The sequence below is a fragment of the Elaeis guineensis genome, chromosome 4 (genome assembly GCF_000442705.2).
Source record: "Elaeis guineensis isolate ETL-2024a chromosome 4, EG11, whole genome shotgun sequence".
Classification (NCBI taxonomy): Eukaryota; Viridiplantae; Streptophyta; class Magnoliopsida; order Arecales; family Arecaceae; genus Elaeis; species Elaeis guineensis.
In genome coordinates, this window is record NC_025996.2 from 22,306,203 (window position 1) to 22,330,778 (window position 24,576).

At 44.4% G+C, this 24,576-nt stretch overlaps 1 long non-coding RNA gene and 1 pseudogene across 1 annotated transcript; both read right to left on the minus strand.

Annotated features, from left to right (window-relative positions):
• Window positions 1–567: 567 nt before the first annotated feature.
• On the minus strand, window positions 568–1,884 carry LOC105043391 (arogenate dehydratase 1-like; annotated as a pseudogene).
• A 16,806-nt stretch (window positions 1,885–18,690) lies between these two features.
• LOC140857201 (uncharacterized) lies at window positions 18,691–23,591 on the minus strand. The gene is made up of 2 exons (XR_012140751.1): window positions 19,338–23,591; window positions 18,691–19,225 (listed from the first exon to the last, which is right to left on the minus strand). It is a non-coding gene; the product is annotated as an uncharacterized lncRNA (long non-coding RNA).
• Between the last annotated feature and the right edge of the window lie 985 nt (window positions 23,592–24,576).

Here is a 24,576-nt window from a genome sequence, read left to right on the forward strand (position 1 = left end):
TTCAGTTAGTTACCATGCCCATATCTACTTAAGGAAGCAAAAGAGAACTACGGTGGATAAGAAGACAAATCTCATAATTACAAGATTCTGACTCGAACTCTAGTCGAAGTGTGAGAATTACGCATCAGAAAGATCAAAGGGAGAAGAATAAAAGAAATGAGGAAGAATTTATCACTTAACTTTTCATGAATGACCTATATAACACCACATGAGGAATAACTGGAAACGCGGATAGAGAACATGATGAGCCCTTGTTACAAAATAACGGACAAACATGAAAACATAAGCAGTTTCCAGGAATTAAGCTCAAATCTACATCACGTGTTAAAATATTTGCAAATGAGAAAAGAAAAAGGCGAGAGAAAGATAGCATATTTATGATATAAGATCACACTAACAAAGAAAAATATTAAAGGCTGATGCATTTGATCTCTAAAATCTTGTGATCCCTAAAATTATATGATCATGTGATCCCTAATATCATGTCATCACTCAAAATGATGCTAGCAATAAGAAAGTAAGAACCTTAATTAATCAGTAATACTTTTTTCTGAAATATATCAGTCGTAGGAAAGTAAATTTCGATTATTTCAAAAAGAAGATATGCAAGCAATTCGACCAATACACACACCGCAATATAACGTAGTATACGATCGGTCTTAATCCTATTGAAGATCATAGATGTTAGGATCGGCCGTGTAGCAGCCAAGAATCCTAACAAACACCGAGAAAGAAGAGATCTCATCAATGGCCTCCTTTACCTGGGAATCCTCCAAGGAACCCTCAAAATCCACATACAAAACATGGGGGAAAGCCTTCAGCGAACCCCTCCCTCTCACGTCCAGTATCATCACGGGCGCCTCCCCTTCGTTCGACGAATTGATCACCTCCAGCTTGGTGAGATTGATGTTTCGTTTCGAGAACACCGAGAGGACTTTCAGCAGCGCCATCATGGAGCTGCCACGGTGGGCGATGACCAGGCTCGTCTTCAGCCCGGCCCCGCCGCCGTCGGGTTCTGGGGTGGGCCGGTGGTGGTCTTCGACAGGAGGAGGAAGCGGGTGACGTTCCATGACTCATCCTGGAGGCCTTGGGCGAGGACGTCGAGGCCATAGAGGACGGCGGCGCGCGGGCTGGCGATGGCGGCGGTGTCGAGCAGGTGGTTGGAGCGGAGCATCTCGACGGCGCCGGCGGTGTCCTCGACTGGCTCGCGGAGAAGGCCGAGCTGGGAGAGGGCGCGGCCGCAGTGGGCCAGGGCCATGGGGTGGCTGATGACGCGGCGGAGCTCGGCGGGGTGGACGCCCGGCATGGCGAGGAGGCAGTAATGGACGAAAGGTTGATCTCCTGGACGATGCGGAGGTCGTGGCGAAGGAGGAGGTCGTAGTTCCGGAGAGCGGTACCCTCCATGGTGCTCTCCACGGGGAGGATGGCGCGGTCCGCGCGGCCGCGCTCCACAGCGGCGATCGCGTCGGCGAAGGCGCGGCAGGGGACGGTGGTGCAGGCCGGGCACGCCGTCTTGGCCGCGAACTCGCTGTAGGCGCCTGGGGCGCCCTGGAAGGCCACACGGAGGGCGCCAAAGCCGTTGATCTTGGGGTGCCCGTTGATGCCAGCGACGACCACCGTCGATGGCCTCCGATTCCGGCCGGCCGGGGCAATAGATGGTAAATCTACGAACTCTCTTCTCTTCTTTGTGGAAGAGGGTAAACAGTTGGGGCATTTTAGAGGGGGAGCAGAAGAAGCCATGGCGAATTTGGGGAGGAATTGGGAGGGAGGGAAGGAAGGAGGGAAAGGGTTGGTTGCCGGGGATGGTGGCGAGGATTGACAAGGCATTGACATTTTAAAGAGGGGAGTCGGCACTTTGGTGCTGGGTGTTTGGGTCCGGTTGCCGATGTTGGGCCAAGCCCCCTTCTACACTTCCATCCGCGAGGGAGGATGGTCCTACACTCCTGCTTTCGCCGGTCCCCAATAATGCAGAACTCAGTTAAAAACTGCGACTCAGCTATTGGTAGGCTCAAAACTGCTCCCCTGACTTATTCTGATTGGAGTGTTCGGTGTCGAACACTGTAGACTTCAAGAGTCGTGCTGGAAGGTGTTCCTTTTGATTTTTGGATGCACTTCGAAACATTAGACATTCTTACTAGCCATAGCATAATTGAGCAGTTAGCTGCAGAGCTACAACCACGTTGTTTTTGTTTCAAGCTATGGATTGAGCATCCTATTTGCACAGAGAAATTTTATATTGTATTGCATGTATATGGGCACGGTAAATAATGGAATGATGCCAATTGCTTGCATGTCTAGCAAGATCCATGATGTGCAACTTACATTGGATTATGATTCCAAGAATGCCAAGTAGCAAATTTATATTTCTCTTACTTTTGTTACTTTTCACAGTAATTTTATTTTTTGGATAGAATCACGTAATTTTACATAAGTCTTTGAATCTTTTTTGAAATTCAAAATTAATATTTTATTTCTGTCATGAAAATTCTCATTTCGGGGCGCACAATTATATCCTCTATTATTTCATTTCTCTGGTGGATTCTTAGGTTTGGCCTTCATTATCCTCATACATATTCACTTTTTTATATTAAATATTATTGAAAATAATTTATGTGATTTTACGGACATATGTTTAGTTCTATAAATACTCATGTAACCAAGCAACTCAAAAACACCCTTCTACTAGTTCTTTTATGTGAGGTCTTAAATTATTATATAGTCAAAAAGAGATAAAAAAATAATATATCTGTGTATGAAGTATATTCCAAATTGCTTAGAGCTGATCCATCCATCAAGTTCTCTATTTGTTTGAAAACTACATGAGAAATATTAATGTTAGCAACCAGGGAGTTGGTCTCATTCCCTCTCACATCTCTAATTCACCATTTTTATTTCTTGCCATGAACAAAAAAATACAATAAAATAAAATATCCAATCGCCATTAGAATTGGAACAAAAAATTACTGTTTTGATTGTACTTTGCTTTTAGGATAATGAATTATTTCTTCTTCAGAAAAAAAAAAAAGAGGCTATGTCATTTGAAAGATGAGTTTATTCCACATACATCTCTTCCATCAAGCTTAGGAAAATTATAAATCAATATATCCATGGTGCCAATGTTACCATGATAGATTTACCATTAATAAATTATTTAAATATAGAATGCTAGATCGTTTTAATAATTGTCTTGCAACTATTTTGGTAATCCAATTTTATAAAACATGTTTATAAACTCTAAAGTGAATGAATTTTATTGAAAAAAAATTGTCTTGCTACCCTTCATAAACCTTGGTTAGCAAAAGAAAATTGACATGCCACAAAAGTAGAGGAAGAATGAAGAATATTAGGAAAATACTTTTTGATTTTTCAGGTGTGCTTTACACATTAGAATTTTAAAGTCATCCATTACAACAAAATCACATAATAGACAAGCAACCTTGAGATATTATTTCAAATGCTTTTGGAAAATCGAGCTAGTTTGCTTCGTTGTTAATGTTCATCTAGATGAGAAGTAGTCATAAATTTACAAATCTAAGATTGGTCCAATCACAACCTAGTGACAAAGAAGAGTTTTGATAATTCCCAATGCAAGGTTAAATTGAACTGGGCCGGTCCTACAAGCAAAGTAATCCATGAATCACCCAACAGCCCATTTTTTCATGGGCCCTACACCACCATGCAAGCGCGGTGGATGAGTTGACAAGACTGTTCGCTATGATTGCAAAACTGGAGGGGATCCCCACTTGACAAGGCCTGGTGCATCATACAATATGTGATAGCGAGTAGGGTTTTTCATAAATACAATATGGTTGTAGCTAATGGGATTTGAACCTAAAAGCTCTTCTTTGTGGAGAGCGTTGCCAATTGGTTTAAGTTTGGTTGGCATTAGCCAACCTAACATGCAATGTACGAGGATTGATTACAGATTTTCTACTATTATATTTGACTTGATCGGCTTTATTTTACTCGTCCTCTTTCACAGATCTACTAAACATTACAGCCTATTTTAGTTCACACGGTACGAATTAATATCGTGTTGCATGTTTTAGTTTACAGTAAATCATGTCTGAGGACAAGCCATTGCGAAGATTTTGCTTTCAGGCTCGGACCAATTATAAGTAGAATCCATAATGTCTCAAGTCTGGATTGTATTAAATCAGTTCATTAGTCACGACTCTCTGTACGGTAAGGATGAAAACCATGGAGCCAATCCCAGCTTCTAATCTAGAACCAACTTCGAAATGCTCTCTAGTACCGAATTTCTTATCGATACAGTTATTAAATAATTGAGGAACAGCAACGTCCCAATTGCTGCAAATCTAGATCCCAAGAGTGACGTGAACCTCACTAATATGACTATAACCTATCATTTCTTATCACTAATGTGACTCACTAATACGATTTACCAATCTAACATGTATTCAATCTATAATAAATAGGTTTAAATTTAGATTAAATAAATTCAGATCGTAAACAAAACGGCCATTTAATCTATTTAATTTGGATTGATTTTGATGAGATAACTTGTATAATTCATTTAATCAGTTTAAAATTAGTTTAATCTATTCAAAACTTGCCAAAGTTATTTTCGTCCCATCTAATTCCGCCTCTATAATATGTTTAATCCATTTAAATCTATTTAATCTGTTTAATCTAATTTAATTTATTTAATAAATAAATTTTATGGATAGCACCAGATTAGTTATTTAAAAAATAGATCGTAGTCAATTAATAAAGTTTTGATTCAATCCACATTCAATTCGGTTCTGATTCAATATATGTAATCCAATTACCACCTTGGTTATAACTTGTGTTTATGATAGAAAAGTGGCCATAGAATCATAATTCTACAGTTACGGAATCATTTTCATAGTGCTGGTTAGTGTATCCCGTGGAGGTCCCACTTGTCTCATGCTCATCGGCATCTATCTTCCCCCGGTGCTTCCACGTGGAGAAACACAAGTTGACGACATGTTAGAAAACATTAACGATGCATGCTACTGACGTACAAGAAATGGAAGCTACCACATAGATAAGACTTCCAAAATCCCAAGCGACGAGTGCCTTGCAAGGGCTTCTCCAATCCTAATTGTTGCCGCCGATGCCGAGTGAGCTCCAAAGTCGGTAGATCGAGCTGAAATTGAAATAGAACTGGACCGAAGTGTGCCGGTGAATGATGCCAATTGGTAAAGGATGAATTTATAGATTGTCACTGGCACTTTTTGATGCTCAAATCAGTAGATAATCGAAGAATAAAAAGATATAGAGAGAGAAAAGAGTTTGCGATGTTTGAGACTTATCTAGATTTCATGTCTCTCTATTTATAGAGAGGGAGTAGTGATTTTTTTCACGAAAAGAGGCGGCCATTACCGAAAACATCATGTGAATTGCACGGACTAATATCCTATGTCATAACTTGGATGCATAGGGGTGGGCCGTTAACCATCATACCATGACTTTTTTGTATGGATACGGATATCTTATCTTCACTGCAATCAGAAAAGTATGACCGTCTTTCAAAATCAGCAACTATCCAAGTCGGGAACCCGCCGAGGACACCTCTCGCCGACAGCTAGTCAGCTATTCTCAGTCATAAATCCACTTTGTGACCATAATTCACGTGAGTCTTTTGAGTGTTATGGAGAGTTTGTTCAATGTTGAATCGAAGAATTTCGCCTGTTTACTTGGCTAGACTACGCAAAGGTCAATCCCAAGCAAGTTTATATTGTTGAGGAAAAAGGAAGCCGAAAGAAAGAAGGGCACCAAAGAGTGACGAGTGCTCGTGGAAAGTTACTTTGGCTTTAAAAAGACTGCCACCCAGTGACAGCCTACCCCACAATAATGCGTGTCGTCACTACAAGAGCCTCGATCGGGTCCTTTTTATTAGCATTTGAAAATGTCCTACATGCGGAATGACATAGAAAGCCTTCTTCTAGATGCGAGCACTAGAGAAAGTTTACGCAAATGATAAACTAGTTGTCCTTATCATTCTTATGATTATGCTATTTAATTAGTTCTAATCGGATATTAGTTTAAGGAAACCGATGCAGGCGCAATTAATGCCTTAGCTGACATGTGGTAGGATTATACTGTAGATGGTGGGGGCATGAAAGTTTCTTAGTGTGCAGGTTTAGAAATAAAAATTTTTATTTTGGATCCAGCAAATGCATTCCACATCCGTTTTAGACAATATATAAGCTCAAGTAGGATATCAAGAAAGGCTTTCAATGTGGAGAGATATTACAAGTAATATAATATAATATTAAGACCTGATCCTCTCGGTGATTTCTAAGGATTGGTTCATATTCAATGGCCGGTTTGAAGGCTATTCTTATGCGACTGTGCACTAGTTCACATAGACGATTTGCTGTTTCTCTATATTATCACTCAAGAGAAAAGAGGGGAATTTTTGTTGTGTATTTCATAATAATAAAAAGAAATTGCTAGTAAGAAACACATATCAATTTAAACATGCAATGCAAGAAAAAGATGAGAGCAAAGCAGATACATTTTTTGATGGTAGAACAAAGCAGATAACAGAGAATTTAATTAAGAAGTGAGAAGTTTCTTCTCATGTTATGGACTTCAGTTGGTGGGAAGCACAGAAAGGAAACTCACTGATGAACCAAATTAAAGGAACTAACAGTTGGGTTGTGGTATGAGGGACGCATTCGTAGCCGATAGCAGTTGAACTAAGACCACTAGGTATTTTGGACACTAATTCTGTTTATGTAACAAGAAAAATATAATGAAAAGATAAAAAAGCAACTTTCTTGCATTCTATAATGAAAATAAACTATTTCCGAGCCGAATAGCAAAAATATCCGAAGTTATCCAAATTGTAGATCTTGTAATCATAAACAAGTTTCCAAGACTCATATATATATTTTTTTAAATTTAATTTTTATTCTTTTATTTAGGCTTGCAAAATCGGTCTCTCATATTAGATTTTTTCTAATGAGCTGGTTGTTGTTACTCTTGACCTAGTAGCTCATTTCGGAAAGGGTTCCGATTCAAATTTTAGTGATGGCATATTAGCACCAGACTATTGAAAATAGAAATACTGGACCTCCTGTTACCATTGTAAACGAGAGAAGACCCCAACTGAGTTGACATGGCAACTGCAAGGGAGCAGATTCCGGTTTGAGTGGAGATCGCAGCATCATCCAAGGACATGGCACAGGATCCCTTAACGAAACCTTCCACCTTGTCGCGTGAACTCGATTCCTTTGGATGTCTCGGGAAACCGGAAAGTGATACGTCCCTCTCCGGATCGGCCTTCTCATGCCTTAGGTTATGTCTTCTTGAAGGCAGGTTTATTTCAATATTTTTTTAAAAAAATTATATAAGCATCTTTTCAAATCTGTATACATCAAATATTTCAATTTTTTTCAATTAGATCTAAATATGACCCAAACGTCTAACTGAATTCTAATGTTATTAACTGTGTGTGCGAAATTACTACTCTACCTTTGGATTTTTATTTCCGTCAAAGTATAATTCCCTTTCTAATCGAGCTAATAAAGATATTGATAGAATTTTGTGTCTAAATTATCTTATGTGATAATCACGTGTTTATATAGTCTCATCGAGATTGACCATCGAGCTATATTGCAGGTAAAATATAAGTTTAGGATCTAATTGAAAAAATCAAAATTTTGGAGATACAAGTATAAATCACGAAAAATTAGATGAGTATCATTATAGTTTTTTCTAATTTTTTTATAATATATATATATATATATATATATATTGCATATCAATATGAAGAACAATAATGCAAGCTCAAATGTCCCACCTCCGACCATGATCCATATGCAAAGGCCAATTTTGCCATAGAAATGGGAGAAAAAGCCATGTGTTATATTCCACTAATCAATTCTAGTTTTTGTTTTCCAAAAAATCCAATCCTAAGTTTCTAGGGCGTGATACTTTATCTTCACTTTTGAAATAATTGATAGATTTTTTTTTTTTTTATCGAAGCAAATATCCTTGAACATTAGAGAATCAAGCTATTTTTATGATTTTTTTTTTTTGAATAAAAAAGGATCATTCTCACAGATCTTGTGTGAATGCATCTAAAAAAATTAAAAAATAAAATATTCTAAAAGAACTAAGAGGCCGACACCGAATCCATTCATAAAAAATCTCCAGAATGCTCCGTTATAAAAACTGTCATCCAATCCGCTGTATGTTCATCTCTCGATAAACATACTAAGACAATATAGCGAGTCAGCAGAACCGCAGGATCCTGAAGAAGGAGGCGAGCAGCATTCCCCTTCCGCACCCTATGATGCATTACTTTGGAAGATTATATTATGTGGTCTTAATGAATTGTTAATTGACTGCAGGTATACTTCATAGGTTGTAGGTGAGCTGCTTGTCATATTACTATGCAATATAATTGGCCATATGAGGAGACCAGTTCTATTTTAAGAATTTGCAGAACCAGATTTCTAGCATGTGAAACGGGATGTTAACCACTCTTTAATTAATACAATTGTTGGGGGATACCCACCGACCGACCGACCGACTATCGGAGGGCCCGACCGGCTGTCGGCCCGACTGACCGTCTCCGACTGAAAGCCGGGAGTGACCGACTAACGGACGCTACTGACGGCTTTCCAATGGCCCAATCGCCGACTGGAGGTATGTCGGGCGTATCCCTCCCGATTGACCGGACCCAGAGGCCGACTCACATGAAACTCGCCGACTGACGGAGGAACCCGACGCCACTCTGCTGGCCACCGACCAAGGGTCGGCCGTCTCCTCCCATCGCCGTACAGCCGTCGGACCTTGTCATCTCTGACACGGACATGCGGCACAGTTCCCCAGGGGCATTGTCCCGCCGAGAGCGAAGTCAACCCTGGTGATTAGATGGCCACACGGCGACATGACATTTCCACGGCGGCTCTGACAGTCTACAGTGAGTTGACAGTTCCTCACTCGTCCGCGCCATTGATAACGGCGCCATACCGTGCTCCACTATATATACCGGGGAAGGCAACAGTGCAAGGGGTCGATCCGCCCGTCTCTCCCACATACGCAGGCTCGCCTCTCTCCCTCTCCCCCTCTCAGAGCTCTCTGTCTGCATTTCACTGTTGCCCAGTCACCTCTCTGACTTGACCGTCGGAGGGTCCCCACCGGAGCCGCCTCCGGTCAGTGCGGACTTCCTTTTGCAGGTGCACGCTTCCCGGCGATCGGGCGACGAGGCGATTGGCCGCAACAGATTGGCGCGCCAGGAAGGGGAAGGCATGACAAAGACAAGAGCTCAGCGATCGAGAATCACTGGGTCGGCAAGGCGTTCTTCCCGCCGGGAAGAAGCCTCCCCGCCCCCACCGGCGGCGGAGCCTAGCTCTCCGCACCCCGCAGTAACCACGGAGGCCCAGATTGCGGCCATCGTGCGGCAGATGACCGTGCTGACCGACGCAGTCAAAAGCCTCCAGCAACAACCGGCGGCCCGACCTATGCCTTCCAGGAGCAGCCGCCGACGGTCGCGCCGACCCCTGCCGCCTCCAGGCGAGCACTCCCAACAGCGCTCCCACGGGGAGGAGGAGGGTCGACCTCGGCGCGACGACCGACGGTCCCAGCGGCCCTCTCCTTCCCCGTTGGAACGGGCGAGGAAGGAAAAGCGGCCGCGCACACCGTCGGCCTCTCTTTCAGAGTCTTCCGGAGGCTCCACTCCCGGGGTCTCCCAGCATCGACGAGCGGACGACTACGAGCGACGGTTCGAGGAGATCGACCGCCGACTCGCCCAACTGCAGATGGACGGCCAGAAGTCTTCGAACGACGTCGACTTCCAGACCGCCCAGCCTCTCTCTCGACTGGTCCTCGATGAGCCGATTCCCAGTCGGTTCAAAATGCCGAACGTGGAGCCATATGATGGCTCCACCGACCCGGTCGACCACCTCGAGAGCTATAAAGCTCTCATGACAATTCAAGGGGCAACCGACGCTCTTTTTTGCATCGGTTTCCCCGCCACACTTCGCAAGGCTGCCAGGGCTTGGTACTCCGGTCTTCGATCGGGCAGTATCCATTCCTTCGCGCAGCTCGAGCACTCGTTCGTGGCCCATTTCAGCACCAGCCGAAAGCCGCCGCGAACGTCGGATAGCCTTTTCTCCCTCAAGCAGGGGGAAAACGAGACGCTCCGACACTTCGTGGCGCGATTCAACGCTGCCACGCTCGAGGTCCGGGACCTCAACGAAGACATGGCGGTTTCAGCCATGAAGAGGGGCCTGAGGTCGTCCCGATTTACCTATTCTCTGGACAAGACCCTCCCCCGAACATACGCCGAGCTATTGGAGCGCGCATACAAGTATATGCGCGCGGACGAAGGAGCGTCCGACCGACGCTTGGTCGAGCCCAGGGGTCCGAAGGAGAAACGAAGAAAAGGTCGGGAGCCCGCCGAACCAAGCAGGCCCCCGGCCGGTAGTCGGCTTTCTCCACCTCGACAGATCCAAAAATCACCCGGCCGACAGACTCCGAGGTCGGTGCGTCCCAGGTATGACTCCTACACTCCCCTCTCCGCTCCTCGTGCGCAGATCTTGATGGAGATCGAAGGGAAAGAATACCTGCGACGGCCTCCGCCTCTGAAGGCAAAGGGCCTCGACCATCGGAAGTACTGCCGGTTCCATCGGAGCCACGGCCACGACACCGAGCGGTGCATCCAGTTGAAGGATGAGATCGAAAGTCTCATCCGCCGGGGGTATCTCGGCAAGTTTCGAAAGGGACCACCGGCCCAACCGACTGCCGATCGACGCCCCCAGCCGACTGAAGAGGCGCCGACTAACCAGCCGACGGCTGGAGTCATCAATATGATCTCCAAGCGGCTGGGATCGGGGACATCTACAGGGGGGGAGCCGACGAAAAGGCCGCACCCGGACGACGTGATTACCTTCTCGGAAGACGACGTTCGGGGCATCCAGACTCCCCACGACGACGCTGTTGTTGTGTCGGCGACAATAGCCAATTATGATGTAAAACGAATCTTTGTTGATAATGGAAGTTCGACGAATGTTTTGTTTTACTCGACCTTCTCCCGAATGCGACTGCCGACTGATCGACTTAGTAGGGTCTCCACGCCCTTGATCGGCTTTGCCGGAGACACCGTCACGACAGAAGGAGAAATCACCCTGCCGGTGACGGTCGGTACCGAACCACGGCAAAGCACGGTCTCCCTCATCTTCGCGGTCGTCCAAGTCCCTTCGGCCTACAATGCCATACTCGGGCGACCCGGACTGAACGCTCTCAGGGCGATCGTCTCGACGTACCATCTCCTTGTTCGATTTCCGACCAGAAACGGAGTCGGGGAGATGCGCGGAGATCAACAGCTCGCCCGACGATGCTTTCAAATCTCCGCCCAAAGCAACGAGACAAAGGATCCCCTGACAATCGACAAACTGGATCACCGGGAGGAGGAAGAGCGGGGTTCGCCGGCCGAACAGCTCGAGGCGATCCCGATAGGAGGAAATCCCGACAGAAAAGTTTGGGTCGGGTCTCAATTGCCCGACGCCGAACGCCACGACTGGCGGAGCTCTTGACGGCCAACGCCGACATATTCGCATGGTCGGTAGCAGATATGTCGGGCATCCCTCCGGAAACAATGACTCACCGACTCAACATCGATCCGACGATGAAACCGGTGAGGCAGAAGAAAAGGTCCTTCGCCCCAGAAAGGCAGAAGGCCATTGACGAAGAAGTGGACAAACTGCTCGAAACGGGCTTCATTCGCGAATCCACGTATCCCGATTGGCTCGCCAATGTCGTCATGGTCAAGAAAGCCAACGGGAAGTGGAGGATCTGTATCGATTACACCGACCTCAATCGAGCATGCCCGAAGGATAGCTTTCCACTCCCAAAGATCGACCAGCTGGTGGATGCGACGTCCGGATTTCGACTACTCAGCTTCATGGACGCCTTCGCCGGGTACAATCAGATCCGGATGGCGCCTGAAGACGAGGAGCACACCGCGTTCGTGACCCCCAAGGGCCTCTACTGTTACAGGGTGATGCCCTTCGGATTGAAGAACGCCGGTGCCACCTACCAGCGACTCGTCAATAAGGTCTTCAAAGACCAGATCGGCCGCAACATGGAAGTGTATGTGGACGACATGCTGGTAAAGAGCACGCAGATCCCGGACCATGTTCAGGATCTCGAGGAGACTTTCCGCACCCTTCGACGACACCGAATGAAGCTCAACCCGACCAAATGTGCCTTCGGGGTGACCTCGGGGAAGTTTCTCGGATTCCTCGTTTCTCAGAGAGGGATCGAGGCCAACCCTGAGAAGATAAAGGCGATCCTCGACATGCGTCATCCGAACACCAAGAAGGAGGTCCAACAACTGAATGGAAGAATCGTCGCTCTTAGCCGATTCATTTCCCGATCAGCTGAAAGGTGCCTCCCGTTCTTCAAGACCCTGCGCCAGGCGAGCGGTTTCTCTTGGTCGGATGAGTGCGAACAGGCCTTTGAAGACCTGAAAAGGTACTTGGCTTCCCCGCCGCTGCTCGTAAAGCCGCAGATCGGGGAGACCTTGTATCTCTACTTGGCCACATCTTCCGAGGCGATCAGCTCGGTGCTCGTTCGGGAAAACGAGTGCCGAACCCATCAGCCCATCTACTACACCAGCAGGGTCCTCCACGGCGCCGAAGCCAGATACTCGGAGACGGAAAAGATGGTTTTCGCCCTGACCGTCTCCGCGCAACGGCTCCGACCATACTTCCAGGCCCACGCCATCGTGGTACTCACCAACCAGCCCCTGAGGGCCGTACTGCGTCGACCCGACACATCCGGACGACTCGCTAAGTGGGCAATGAAGCTTAGCGAGTTCGACATTCAGTACCGACCGAGGCCTGCCTTGAAGGCCCAGGTCTTGGCCGACTTCATCGCTGAATGCCCGACGACCGACCGAAGGTCGGGAGCCGAATGCCCGGGACGAGAGTCGGTCTCTGAGCCAGACCCGATCTCCACCTGGGTACTTCACATCGACGGAGCCTCCAACGCTCAGGGAAGCGGGGCCGGGCTCCTGCTCACGAATTCGGATGGGGTAGTCACCGAGTACGCCCTCCGGTTCGACTTCAAGGCCTCCAACAATCAAGCCGAGTACGAGGCACTCCTCGCGGGCTTGAGGATGGCGAGGGAACTGGGCATCGACAGCCTCCGGGCATTCTCCGACTCTCAGCTGATCGTGGGGCAGGTCAAGGGCGACTTCGAGGCGCGAGATCTGACTATGATCAAGTATCTTCAGAAGGTAAAGGATCTCGTGGCCCGCTTCGGGCATTTCGAGATCTCCCACATCCCCAGGACGGAGAACGCCCGTGCCGACGCTCTCTCCAGATTGGCAACGTCGGCCTATGATTCTTTGGGTCGGACGTTTGTCGAAAACCTTCAGCAGCCGAGCACCGATCGGGTCGAAGAAGTGCAGCAGCTAACGTCCGAACCAAGTTGGATGGACCCGATCGTCCCGGTACTTGTCCGACGGGACCAGTCCCGAAGACCCCACGGAGGCCAAGCGACTCCGATGGTCGGCGTCGCAATACGTGATCATGGACGGCCGACTCTACAAGAGGTCGTTCTCCCTCCCCCTGCTCAGGTGCTTGGGACCGACCGACGCTGACTACGCCCTCCGAGAGGTTCACGAAGGAATTTGTGGGAATCACTTGGGGGGCAAGTCCTTAGCCTTCAAGGTCTTACGACAGGGCTACTACTGGCCGACCATGAGGAAGGATGCGGCAGAGTTGGTCCGAAGGTGCGAGCCATGTCAGAAGTATGCCAATATTCAGCACCAACCGGCCAGCCAAATCGCTCCCATTGTCGCTCCATGGCCCTTCGCTCAGTGGGGAGTCGATATTCTCGGCCCCTTCCCACCGGCGTCGGGCCAAAGGAAGTTCATCGTTGTCGCCATCGACTACTTCACGAAGTGGGTCGAGGCCGAGCCATTGGCGCAGATCACCGAGCGGAAGATGGAGGACTTCGTCCAAAAGTCCATCATCTTCAGGTTCGGATTGCCGCACACCATCATCACCGACAACGGACGGCAATTCGACAACCGAGACTTCAAGGACTTCTGCGCCAGGTTCCACATCCATCATCGACTAACTTCAGTCGGGCACCCACAGTCCAACGGCGAGGTTGAGGTGACGAACCGAACCTTGCTCCATGGACTCAAGACCCGACTGAACGAAGCCAAAAGTCTCTGGGTCGACGAGCTGGGCTCCGTCCTATGGGCTTACCGAACGACCCCCCGTGTCCCGACCGGAGAGTCGCCGTTCAGTTTGGCCTACGGACAGAAGCTGTGATCCCGCTCGAGATTGGCCTGCCGTCTCCAAGGGTCGAGCAGTACCACGAGCCGGACAACTCCGAAAGTCGGAGGGCCGACCTAGACCTTCTCCCCGAACTGCGAAATGAGGCTCAAATCCGAATGGCCTCATACCGACAGAGGGTCGCCCGGTACTACAACGCCAAGGTCAGACCAAAGCTCTTCAGGCCTGGCGACCTATGTTGAGGAAGGCGGAGGTGTCGAAGCCCTTGGACCAAGGGAAGTTGGCTCCCAACTGGGAAGGACCCTACAGGGTTGCTGACACCTTCGGGCCGAGAGCCTATCGCTGGAAACCCTTGAAGGAAAAACCATTCCCCGGACTTGGAACGCCGACAACTTGAAGCTGTATTGCCAGTGAATTCTGTAATTCAATTGTCGGAATACATCTTCAGTTTGAAAAAATTGGAGTTCTAACTCTTCCACTACCGGTCGGCGCTCAGCCCCGACGCGGATCTGGCACCAACGACACATCGGCCCCTTACACGGACCGATGCATCTACAACGACGGGAGTCAATCCTCCTTCGACGACTTGTCGGACCTCCACAAAGGGCCGACGGACTCTTATGAACGGGAGTTCATGCTCCCTCTACGGTCGAATTTTCGGGCAGAATCCGTCGGCCGACAGGCCGATCGGGCCCCGACCGAAGAAAGGCAAAAAAGCCCACGCGACTATTGTCGCGACTTCCGACCGAGCTACGGCCGGTCGAAGGATGTTCGGCTTACCACCGTCTATCGCACGACGCGACCTTTGTCGCATCTACGACTTGCCGACCGACCAACGGCCGGCTGAACGACATTCGGCTTACCACCGGACGGCGGACGTCCGGCGCCGACCGACACCTGATGCTGATGGGACGAGACGCCTGGCGCCAATTGGATGTCGGGCGCCAGTAAACCTCTCGATATGTACAGGGCGCCGGACACCGTATCAATCGGCGGTACGGTCGGATCCTCGCGCACGAGAAATCCACTCCTAGTCGCCAGCTCATCACCCGACTTAGGAGTGGAGGGGGCAACTGTTGGGGGAAACCCACCGACCGACCGACCGACTATCGGAGGGCCCGACCGGCTGGCGGCCCGACCGACCGTCTCCGACTGAAAGCCGGGGGTGACCGACTAACGGACGCTACCGACGGCTTTTTAATGGCCCAATCGCCGACTGGGGGTATGTCGGGCGTATCCTTCCCGACCGACCAGACCCAGAGGCCGACTCACAGGAAACTCGCCGACTGACGGAGGAACCCGACGCCACTCTGCTGGCCACCGACCAAGGGTCGGCCGTCTCCTCCCATCGCCGTACAGCCGCCAGACCTTGTCAGCTCTGACACGGACATGCGGCACAGTTCCCCAGGGGCATTGTCCCGCCGAGAGCGAGGTCAACCCTGGTGACTAGACGGCCACACGGCGACATGACATTTCCACGGCGGCTCTGACAGTCTACAGTGAGTTGACAGTTCCTCACTTGTCCGCGCCATTAATGACGGCGCCATACCGTGCTCCACTATATATACCGGGGAAGGCAACAGTGCAAAGGGTCGATCCGCCCTTCTCTCCCACATACGCAGGCTCGCTCTTCTTTCTTCTCTCTCCCTCTCAGAGCTCTCTGTCTGCATTTTACTGTTGCCCAGTCACCTCTCTGACTTGACCGTCGGAGGGTCCCCGCCGGAGCCGCCTCCGGTCAGTGCGGACTTCCTTTTGCAGGTGCACGCTTCCCGGCGATCGGGCGACGAGGCGATTGGCCGCAACAGATTGGCGCGCCATGGTATGCCCCTATAACTGTTTGCTGATACAAGGTGCATAGCAAGCATGAATACCTTGGTACGCCTTGAAACCGGGCACTACTTACGGTACATACCTCCTCATACCTAGGTATAAGGCAGTATGTACCATGATATGATTAGTTTTTCTAAACTAAATATAGTTTGATCTTCATTTTGTTAATAAAAATTTGATATGCAATTGATTTGTCAGGACAGACCTTGTTCAATAAGTATTTTAAGAAATTAAATCTTCACAACAGATGATACCAGACTTGTATAAAAGTTGCAAGTGATATTTAGAAACTTTAGAACACGGTGGTTTTTTTCTCTTTTTTTTTTTTTTTTTTGCAAAAGTAATGTATTATGTTAATTGACAAATGAGGCTATCTGTGCAGCATAATTTTGAAAAAGAAACATGCAAACAACAATAACATCATCAATCATCCATTCACCTATATAAATCTAAAACACTCCATTATCTATTATTCATCTATTTATATAGATCTTAAAGCACTCTATCTTTGATCATTCATCTACCTATATAAATCTTAAGGTACTTCATTTTCTATTATCTATCCACTTGCACAGATTTCAAAATGCTCCAACCACCTATATAGATCGTAAGATACTTCGTCCTCTCTCATTCATCTATATATATAGATTTTAAAGTACTACATCCTCTATTATTAATATGTCAACACGAATTACTAAGTGCTCTATTTTTTGTAATTTATCTGCTTATACAAATTTCAAAATGGTCCATTCTCCATCATCTATACATTTAATAGATCTCAAAGCACTCCATCCTCTATCATCCATTCATATGCATAGTTCTCAGAGCAATCGATATACTGTAATTCATATGCCTGCATGCATGTTAAAACATCCTCTCCTTTGTCATTCATCTACTTGCACATATCTCAAAGAACTTCATCCTCTATTATCCATCCACCTACATAGATCTCAAAGCAATTTATCTTTATCATCCATTCGCATGCATAGATCTTAAAGCACTATGCCCATTGTCATTTATATATCTGCACAGATCTTAAAGTACTCCCTCTTTTGTCATTCATTTGATTACATAGACAAATCACTCCATCCTTCATCGTTCATTATTTGCACGGATCTTAAAATATTTCATCTTTTGTCATTTATTCATCTGCATATATCTTAAAAGACAATCATTCATCTGCTAGCATAAATCTCAAAGTGTTAGTTTCCTCCCCTTTCAATTCTCATCAAAATAAGAGTCTTTTACTAAATTAGTGGGAAGAGTTCTACAATTTTTTAAAAAGTTAATTATCATACGATCCTCGTATGACAATATGTTGTAACAATGACTGTGTCATGTAATAAATTAAAAATTTTGATGGCTAATTGTCATTTTTTTAACTTTTAAGGTCTAAATATAAATTGCCCGAATTTGGAGGAATGTTTTTAATTTTTTCTGAATTAAAAACGTGTGTCAGTATGGACTAATATTATAATATATAAATCTTCCTCGTTCCCCTCTCCTATGGTTCGGAGATGTGGCATGACCCCCTCTTGGAGCAACCCTCCATTCATTGGTATGAAATCAATCACCTTGTTTCTTTCTTAAGTTTCAGCTCAAACATTTCTATATTATTTGCGTCATCTATCACCATTTCATTGATAAACCCACCCATAATCAAAGTAGATATTTTGAGCCCCAAATGGAACAGGAAAAGCAAGTTGGAGCTATGAACTCAATTCGAGCAAATATCCATTTTCCCACCTCATTAAATGCATCTGCATCGCATCGACTTAAATCCCCATTCTTTATCACCTATGGAGTCTGATTTCACACCTATTTTTCATACATAGTTTCTCTTATTCTAGCATTGAACATCCATCAGATTCTCTCATGCACTTAGAGATCAAACCCGTAAATAAACACCTTGACTAAAGGATAGAAGCGTCTTGTGGCTGTCACAAGTTGATTTGTTATCCTATGGTTAGCCCACAAAACGTCCCCAAAAGGCAAGTCATCTGGGGCAATAAACTTATACTTAGTCACCAATGCAGTTATTCAAGATAACGTAACCTATATGACGACCTCGATGGGAAGTCTGGAGGCAAGAAGCCTGGAGCAGAAGGCAGCAAGGACCGCGATAAGGTTCCCAGCACTGGAATTCTGAATCCATGCTCCCAACCTCTATCAGATCAAATGTTCTCCAAGCCTGCTGCCGTCCTCATGGTCAGCCCATGCTCGAGATATTCCATGGACAACATAGGCTAGATATCCCATGGAAACCACTGCACGCATTCAAACTAAGCCACAGGACAGCAAAATAAAGCCCCGTTCATTATCTTCTCATCCAATGTTTATTTCTCACTATTGCACCAAAAAGGAATTATTTTTTAACACAAGAAGCAACCTTACGGCAAGACCCGCCTTCTGCACTAAATGCACACATCCAGGCTCGAAACAGCACGCCACAGAATATCGCAGCAGCATAAACCTACACAAAGTTCAGGTACTGTAGCAGGAGAGCCAGTGGAGCAGCAAATGGACAATTCTTCACTTACGAGTTGGGGCAATCATTTAAAAAACCGGAGTAGAAAAACAGAACTAACGGACGAGTTGGAAATTGCAGGCACGTATCACTTCTCACTATTCCATACTTCCACAAAGTTTTGTTCTAATCTTGTGAGAGATCCACGTAAGAAACATGGTTATACTTTCAATGTCAACACGGAACAGCACCATACAAACAGGAAAGGCACTTTGCAGGTCTCATGCAAGAGACATTTTGCCCGTGGGAGGCACCCAGAACAACAACACCAAGAACAACTTTCTTTGGATTGACAACCAGAGTAAAAACCATCTCATTTGCGACTCCTACATCCTGCAAGCAAAAAGAACAGCCTTCCATTATACCTTTTGGGTCCTGTTTAATTCGTTTCTGCTTCAATGAACCAGCCAGCAAGTTCATGGAACAATTTGTGATCCACATCTGCCATGTCTGCCAAGTAGAGATCGCACAACTCCAAGATCTTGGAGTATCGCAAATCACCCTTCACATGATGTTGGTTCATTCTATGTATGAAGTATCTGGATTTTGCGTCTCCAACAAAAAAAACTCATTGCACCTCCCCCGATCATACAATTCCAATTTCTCTCCCCTGTGAGCACATCATGGAAGGAATTACCACACCCATCAAGGATCGATAAAAACTGCTGCACTTGTTTTGCTTTCTAATTCCCCTTGATTTTTAAGTTAGATCTAATTTCTACCTTCTCAAGGAAAGAAGGCATCCCTCAATTCATACGGATGGCCTTTAGCCTGCAAAAGAAGAAAAGATGATCAGAGAAATATGATGGAAACCGACAAATTTGTGATGTCAACAAATTCCATAAATATCACCAACAGCTTCAACAGGCTTAGCAATGCTATCAAGAAAGGCTAAAAAGACTACATGCAAGCATCATAGTGTGCAACTCTGAAGTATTTGAAGAAAACAAGGACACGGCAAAAACCTACTCAGCAATTTTAAAGCCTACAGTTTGGCCTCATGAAGGTGTGCCTTTGGAGACGATGCTGAAAACTTTACAGTTACTAACAATAGTTTGAACAGCGTTCGCTTCCAAGGTTTCTGAAACCCCCTAAAAAACGTGTGGCAAATGTCACTTCTAATCAATAGTAGGAATATTTTTTTATTCCTCATGGCACATTATTCCAGATTATTGAGCATACATTTTATTGCTGATTTTACATAGAAGCTACCAAATGAATGTTGTGCCAGTGACTCAAAGTTTATTCAATTAAATTGTGACTGGTACCATCCATGTGGAAGAGAAGAACATGCAGCCAGTAAATTTCATAGGGAAACATAAGGATGAATGCCCTTACTTCACAAAAAGCATTATTATTGAGAATATCTAGCTGGAAGAATTTCTATAAAACCAAAAGTGAGTATTCTCTGACTACTCAACATGTAGTCAATCACTACCAGCTTTCCCTTTTACATATTTTTTTAACAAATATCAGTAATTGAAGCTTGGAATGAAATTGGAAAATGGGGGAAGCTGCCCTTGACCTAGTGACACTTAAATTCAGTTATGTATTTTATCAGTCGCATTTTACCTTAAAATGTTTTGATAAGCAACCAATCCATAAATGAAAAAGGAGCTGCAAGCCAATAGATGCAAGCAGGCGTTGTACCAGACAAGGTAAGAAGTCCCAGCAAAGCCAATAGACAAGTTGCACTGTGCCATGCTCACAAACCCAACAAACTGAAGGCCCAAGAAGGAAGTTTTAAATCATTGAAAGAATAGTTGTTTCTAATAGCAAACAATGGGGTGCATATAAACTGAATATGGATCCCTAGCACTATCAACATTGTAAGTAACCATTTCAATTAAATAAAGTAATTGTTTCTGATTTATAAAAATATAATTAATGTAATTTGCTGATATTCCCACTTGATAAATTCGTAGGAACAAATGAGTCTTTTGACTCAATACAAATTTCTTTTTTGTTTTTTTAATTACACAAAAAAGAGAGCAGTCATAACAGCTGAGACATTGCAAACTTAGGACACGTTTTTTTTTATTAAAGAGTCAAATAAGTAGCTACAACTACTTAGACACACATCTTAAATACTGGAAAAATAAGAATTGATGAAAGAATTTGTCTCTTCAAGTTTCAATCTGTTTGGTGACCCAATTATGCATGGATGTAAAATACACTTAAAGCATTTTCCATAAGCAAAAAAAGTTTTGAGGATTGGCCGCAAACCACCATAAATGTAATTAGTGAAAAGAAAGCCATCAAAATGTGGGAGGACCTCTATGACTTGAAGAGGTGCAAAGTCTGATCTTAACATGGTATGATTTTTGGGATTAACCATTATGCTGTCAAGATGGTAGATGAGGCAAACTTGATCTCACATGCTAGAAAACAGAAGATAGACAATCAACAGTCACGATGCTGGAAGCTTGGAACAAATTAATGAAGCAATGAAACAAGTCACAATGGCTCTGATAAATGCCACATAATCAGACAACTGGCAACAGATACAAGGTTTTTGATGCTCCTTCACTATCCCAATTCCCAACCAAAAGGTTTACTAGGTACTCTTCCATCCTCTTATGAATAAGTGGCATATGGAAAGCAAAATAGATATGCAATCACATAGAAGATGGCAAGGGGTCCAAGACTAAGCAAAGTGCAAAAAAAAAAAAGTGAAAGAAATCATCAGCCATCATATGTTTTGCAATTAGAAACATCTTGCAGGTAGCACTTTCACAGAAGCCTATTAATATAGTTTGCACAAGACTAAAAACAAATGCATGTGAAGCATCCATAGAGATGGATGATTACAGGGAAATAGATGACAATTAGATAATAAAAGTCTAAAAAAAGTGATAACATGAAACGAAACGGACACTCAATTGTTTCCATATTTTTATCTTTTCTTAATTCCACAACTACTGTGATTCTAACTCCAATATCCTGCATGATCTGGGTTACTTTTCTACATGAGGCATAAAATGGTTACAATTGCCTAGACTTTGACTTTTTTCTTGATTTTCCTTCAAATATTTTTCTGCATTTCATATTGACTGTCATCTTGAAGACACTTGATCCACAAAAGATGGTCTGATATAAAAAAACTCATTTTTCAGCACCTCAAAAAACCATCATCCATACTCCCATATATCTCTAATAGATGACAGATGAATGGTAAAATAGCCTCTGTTCATAATATTAGAGCATTCATCTTCAGCATGTTGTCAAACAACTAATTTTTTCGAAATCCCCTAAAAAGGTGCCAGATAACCACCATTAAAAAATGTGGTACTCGAGGATTCTAGGTGCAACAAAAGGAGAAAAATACCCAATTGCACTGACCAATCTGATAATCATGTAGAACACCTTGATCAAAGTATTGCCAATACAGATAGGAGATCACGCAATCAGCATCTGGCCATGCCATTGTCACATGGCCACTGATCTAAGCCATGGATGAACCATTTCATGGATTAATACATATATAATAATTTATTATTGTAAACAAGCAATACATCATGATGCATGTGCCAGCCCATGTGCAAGCCCCCAACCACAAAACACGTTACGCGCATAAAAGATGAAAGAAAGAAGAGAAGGGGGCTTCTGTCCCTGGGACTATTTTAAACTGTGCAAGATGATGACTTCCTTTTTACTTTTTCTTAACCATCTTGTACCGCACACTATTCCTCAATCAAACAAAAGAGAGCCTCCTGCTCCATGTTGCTTCCTTCGCTCCATGAGAAATTTGAATAGTGAGTAGACAACCCAAACCAGAACTCTGAACTCCTGATATTAAGAGACGATACACCAAACCATTCAAGGAGGTCTTTAAAACAGCCTCCAATTCCCCTTTCTATGCAATGTCCACAAAACAGCCTCCAATTCCCCTTTCTACCACAAGGAATCTCATCTACAAGTTTAGTTTACCATCAACGTCCTTTCAAGTTGTCTGCTAGTCATCATCCATCAGCATTTTTATGGAAGAAAATGGGGTTTCTACCCCCTCTCCTTCAACCACAACCTTAGATTTCAATAGACAAGCTATTTTACTCCTCTATCTGTTTTACTAATATCTGAAGCTGACATTTCATAAGGCTTCTTTGTTATGGTTAACTCCGGATAGTTTCCATCTTCCAGCATCAATGCACGTGGAATTTGACACTTACTAAAATCTCTTACTCCATTGCCTGAGAGAATTATTCAAATCTCTACCTTCTTCAACATTGACAAGGTCCAAGATCTGTCCCTTGGTCCAAAATCCTGGTACCCATCTCTGGCCGTTGGGTGCACAGAGGGTTGTGGCAAGCTTAATGAGCAAGCAAGGGAGAAACATTTTTAGCAAATGATAATGCATCATCACTCCAAAGCGACCTTGATGAAGAAGAATTCGCTACAAATCCTTTTCCAGTTCAGAAAAAAAAAAAAAAAAACTCTTTCAAGAAGTCACAAGAAATGTCTTCAACCTTAAGTATGGAAAACAATAGAGACACTTATTTGAGTACCGTAGTGTAATGTATCCACTAAAATTGTGAGGCACTGTAGCAGAGAAGCCAATACACTATATTACCTGACCAATGATACACTAATTATAAACATGTCACCCAGCATTACTCAGGCATGGAGAGAGTATTAGGTTCACAGCTTTGGGGACAAATCTTCCAGAGGACTTTTGAATTGGAAAACAAGATGGTTGCTTTCATTTTTACAATCCCAACTCGACCCAAGTCCTTGTGGTTACCTATACGATCTCCCGGTAAGTTCACTTGTTTCACTCTCAACAGCAAAACTAAATCTTCTCAAACATGTACAGCATTGGCAGGGAAAACATGCTGACAGTAGGAGAAGGTGCTTTCTCTCGAATGTAGAATGAAAAAGAATAAAGAAGTCTATTTCATATTACAAACAAATCAAGCAGTAAGTTAGGAGATATGACATTGACTGGGCAAGCTGCTATCACATGCTTGCTAGTGAACATAAGGGTAAAGGAGCAAATTTATAGAGATAAGTAATGGCCACAGCCCTCCATAAAATCTCGTGGAAATGAATCTAGCTCATGTCAAATCCAATACATATATAAACTGAAAGATACAAAAATGATCCACATTCGATCAGAAACTAGGATGCAGTCCATATATGATATTATATCAGAATTCCAACATTAAACTGTCAAACCACCACCGGGCACACCATCCTTTTAAATAGTATTGACTAGAAAGAATCTCAAAAGCACTGGCAATACTGGATGGTAAGTTAAAGTTTTGTAATAGTTAAAACTTAAGAGTGAATTTATGATTTCCCATATGCATTTTCTGCTAAGTATTTGTGTTACATAAGAGCAGAATGTGAAAAATGCATACATTTGAACTTTGACGTGTTTTAGTTTGATATTATGCATGCAGAATGATTGCACTAATGTGGTTGGAGTAAATTCAGAGGACGATAAAACTAAGTGTAGCCATGAGTTCTTAATAATCTTGGTAACTGAGAACTTACAAGCATTCAGGATCACCACATCATCCACCCGAGAGAGAGAGAGAGAGAGAGAGAGAGAGAGACTATTAAGGTTCATGAATGACATTCTTCAAACAGTGAATCTAGGCTCCCAAATTTCTGATTGCAAATCATGAGAACACAATGATGTATTTTTTTGAAATACCATAGGCAAAGATCTATGATATCAAGTAATACTCCTCTTCTCAGACAGATAATATGAAATTATGAATGCTAACTAGCAGTCAACTTTATGACTTTGATGGTACTCTATCACATAATAATATAATTCTCCAAGTACATGTGATACTATGAATGTGCCTGACAGATAAATAACAAGATTTCCTCTTTATATAGTATGTTAGAGCTGACCACAAAGAAAGCACGAATGACTGAGGAATCATAAAATTTGAGATAGCACAAATGACTGAGCAACCGTAAAAATTTAAGATCACAACTGGAACATCA